This window comes from Nicrophorus vespilloides, unplaced genomic scaffold (assembly GCF_001412225.1).
Source record: "Nicrophorus vespilloides isolate i.1.1-1 unplaced genomic scaffold, Nicve_v1.0, whole genome shotgun sequence".
NCBI classification, from domain to species: Eukaryota; Metazoa; Arthropoda; class Insecta; order Coleoptera; family Silphidae; genus Nicrophorus; species Nicrophorus vespilloides.
This window is the reverse complement of record NW_017099404.1, coordinates 263-4,761: the sequence shown is the minus strand read 5'-3', so window position 1 is coordinate 4,761 and position 4,499 is coordinate 263. Positions and strand designations below refer to the sequence as shown.

The following is a 4,499-nucleotide window of genomic DNA, read 5'->3' as shown; positions in this document are numbered from 1 at the left end:
AGAGACATATGAAATAAGAATATTAATTAGTAATTTTTATTTATTTCAATACATTATTTATAGATTTAGTGAGTAGTAGTAAAATAATTAACTAATATATGTGGTGCCGAACTTGTAATAATATAAATGAACATTTAGTTGGCTAAATTTACAGAGAAGCCTGTAATTATTTATGTAATTGATTACAGACTTTATAGAGAAGCCATGTAATTATTTATGTAATTGTATAATTTGCAATAAATAGTAATATTAGATAATATAAAGTAAATTATATATGTAAAATATCACCTTTAAATTTAATAAATGTCGAGAATATGGATGGCACAACCATACGCAACGAAGCTTACACTTTAGACGGTAAATATTTAGGTTATGTTTTGGTATATTGCTTTCCATTGCTTTCGTTTGAATTAAGGTTGCATAGAGACAACTGAAGATGACGCCACTCGATTTTCAAATTTGCGAGGGCACGCCACCACACAGCGTCTTTGGTCCCCAGGTGGATCTACGACACAAAAAAGTTTGGGTACCTCTGGCATAAATCATCAACAGTCATTCTTCATTTCATGCTTATGTATATGCTTAATGTTTTTAGTCTTTTTAAACACATATCTATCTTCTCTGTTTATTTATTCTACTGTATAATGTATTGTATAATATTTATTTGACATTTTTTTTTATATAGCAACCATGGAATATATTCGACTTGACTTAGTTCCGTACCTTCACTATGTAAGTGGAGAGTTTATATAAAAAAAAGAAAGCATTAATATTAAGTAGATCAGTCAACCCCTTGGATGGCGACCCAAAATTGCACCTCGTTAAATTTTTAAGAGGTCGAAATGACAGCTATCACCCAATGTCAAAATGAGGAACTGGTAAAAAAACATCTGGTTGGTAGTACAACTACATAAATATGTTGGGTCGTGCAGCAGAAAGATTGAGAAACGCTGATGTAGACTATTTATATTGTTTGGTGTATAGAAAAATTAATATATAATAAATATATTTTGATCTATAACCTAGAATATTATAGAACTTATTTAATTTAAAGGAATATTGCAAATAAAAATACGTACATTTTCACAAACTTTGTCGTAAATAAACATAAACAGAAAAAAAAATTCAACAGTAATGAAGTATTTCTTTTATAAAATAAATTTTCGGAATCAATGAATATTTTTCAAGTACAATCTATAATTTCCACTTCTCAAACAATTGACTGACTAAATACTATATAGACTCTAAATACTACAGATTTTCTTCAAATTATATATGTAATTAATATATTTGTAATTAATTTTGGGATAAAAAATAAAACCAACAAGTACACAAGTTTTAAAAGTGTTGTAAAAGGCGCGAAATCCGGACTTCTCTTCTCATCGACACTCGTTATGCAGAACGTCGCTCGTTAAGCGAGGTTCCACTGTACCAATCAATGGTAATTAATAAAATAACGAAGACCATAATTTAGCCACGTTCTGTCGATGCCTGTTGTCAATCACAGTTATTAATTGATGTTAAAATAACCGATGTGATGCAATTTGAAGATCGCTGTCCTTGACCAATTGATGCATTATACAAATTTTCCGATATAATTTGTATAACAGAGAAATGAAATTGTACATCTCACTTGAATAAGTGAAATAACCACAATAAGATCTGTGGCATAATAAAAGAATATTCAATACATTAAAATATAAGTAGTCTCATCGCGGCCTCAGAACGTCATTAATGATATTCTAACGTGTACTGATTATGTAACTTCTATTTACATGTTGCTATATATTGTGGGTTTGTAATCGAACCGCACACATTCTTTAAAAACTTAGAACTAAACGCGTAAACATGTTGGTGTTAGTTCTGATCGCGATTCTAGTTGGTTTTCTTTATTTCAAAGCATGGCAAGTCCGCAAACGTTGCAAGGATGTTCTGAATTTGCCTGGACCTAAGAACTATCCGTTTATTGGAACAATCCTAGAATTTGGTAACAATCCAGTAGGTATGTCATACTAATTTTAAACTAGTAATTAAAGTTAAAAGCCAATGAAAAGTTATAAAAAAAAATAAAATAAATCTTACAATTTATTTAATGCATTTCAGGTTTTAAAGTTGTTGCTATACAAACAATAACAGTTATAAAATTGATAACACAACAAATACAGCAACAACAACAATAAATAATAAGACACAATATGTATAAATACACAAATAATTAAAGAATAAAAAGAAAATATTGATGTAAAAGCTAAAACAAAGTAAACAAATAACATTGTCAATAAATAATTTATAATTCAGATTGTACACAATACGAAAACAAAGGCAACTTTAATAAAAATAATGAGAAATATAAGAAATCTGTATAAATCACAGAGTGAAACCGAAAGATTATTAAATGGAATTAAAAATCCTTCGCTCATTGAAAAATTTTGAAACGTTTACAAGTGAATGCCTTAAAAGCATATAAGTAAATCACAAAGTGCCTAATTTGAAACATACATCAAATTAAAAATTACTTAATTATAATTGCAAGATCACAGTAGACGTTATTTATGAAAATGCTGTCCGTTTTCTAAATTACATTTTCAATAATTTGCAAGCAAATTAATAAGCAATCAAATACTAGTAATAAATTTATAAATAATTACTACAATTTAAACTGAATTAAAATTTCTCAGTAATAATAAAAAATACAAATGCCTAAAATATTTATATAAAATAACATTTATTGCAATATTTATCCATAGATCCATGGACGAAATTATTAATAATAATAAAAAATGATAAATAAATAATTAAAATAAAAAGTAAAGAAAACTAAATACATACTTTTTTGTATTTTAAGGAAAGTAACCTTTATTTTATACATAAATTAGCAATACACGCATTCAATTCGCCTTATTTTTTTAAATATTTATAACATATATAATTAAGCAATATTTGTCTTCACGAACTATTCACAAAATAATTAAATAGAATTAAACACTAATTGTAAAATAACTCGTTTTGTTGGACTATTTTATAATGATTCAATTAAATAATGTAATTATTAAAACCAGGGCTTCGAAATGCCGCCCCTTACATGTATTATACAAAATCGTGTATGTGTGAGCGGTTGGAGTTTTTATGATTACGCTACTTATGCTGTCCCATTTCGTTGCTTTTGTCGCCCCTTTGCATCATAGCAACATATGATCCTGATTTAAACATATTTCTAACTAAATTATGTTAAAATGGTATAATCATCTATTTTTTTTTAATAAAATATATTATCTGTAACTTAATTCAATCTATTTACTTCAATTTAAAAATATTAATTCGTGTTTTATTTTGCTGTTATTTCTACAGATTTTTTGAAGAACATGCAACGATTGTTCGAAGAGCACGGTCCAATATTGCGTTTCTGGAACAACACTGAATACCCAACGGTTATGATATCAGGAGCTAAATATATGGAAATAATCTTAGGATCTTCGGAGCACATACACAGGACGCGACTCTATAGATTCCTGGGGATTTGGCTTGGAAATGGAATTCTGGTGACCGATGGCAATGCTTACAAATAAAACACATTATGTGGTATTTATTTTGAAAATCATTACAGCTACAACCTGGCGAAAGCACAGGAAACTCTTGAATCCGATGTTCAGCACGAAAATTTTGGAGGGTTTCATCCCAACATTTGAGCGACTTTCTAATATATTAGTTGACAAAATAAGAGAGAATGTTTCAGTTTCCTTCGATATTTTCCCATTAATTAATTTATATTCATTGGATTTGATCTGCGGTAATTTGAAATTACAAAGTTTGCAAATACGATTAAAACAATTTATTTTTGATTAATATAGAATCGGCGATGGGTCATGAGATAAATGCCCAATTAAATCCTGAGTTGCAATACGTGAAATCCGTCAAAAGATTCTTGGAGTTGCACTTATTACGCTTGTTTTCTCTTGTGAAGACCAACGATTTTCTTTACAGTTGCACGAATTCCAGCAAGGAACAGATCGAACACGTCGAAGTGTTGAAATCGTTCGTGAATAACGTGCTCAAGGAGAAAATGTCGAAATTCCATGATGAAGATTGCAACAAACCTAATGATATGATGGATTTACTCCTGAAAATCGCAAGAGACGGTAATTTGACCCAAACTGAAGTTAGAAATGAAGTGGATAATTTAATATTTGCGGTAAGTTTGATGCGATTGAGCAACATATTTTAATGCAGATTTGTAGGGTCACGACACCGTTGCTTCGGTTCTAAGCATGGCGATCTTCGAGCTTGGCAAGAATCAAGATGTGCAGGAGAGGTTGTTCCAGGAAATCGATGAAAATATCTCCGGAAATGAGGAGATAACCCTTAGTAAATTAAACAAGTTGCCTTATATGGAATGCGTCCTTAAAGAATCCATGAGGCTACATACGCCAGTACCTTTCACGGAGAGGCTTATACGGAAGGACATCACCATTGGTAAGCTTACATACAAATTGTTAAAAAAC

General features: G+C 29.8%; 1 pseudogene; it reads left to right on the top strand.

Annotated features, from left to right (window-relative positions):
• The first annotated feature begins 1,667 nt into the window (after positions 1-1,667).
• The window catches only part of LOC108564464, a 3,090-nt pseudogene continuing 258 nt past the window's right edge, over positions 1,668-4,499 (top strand).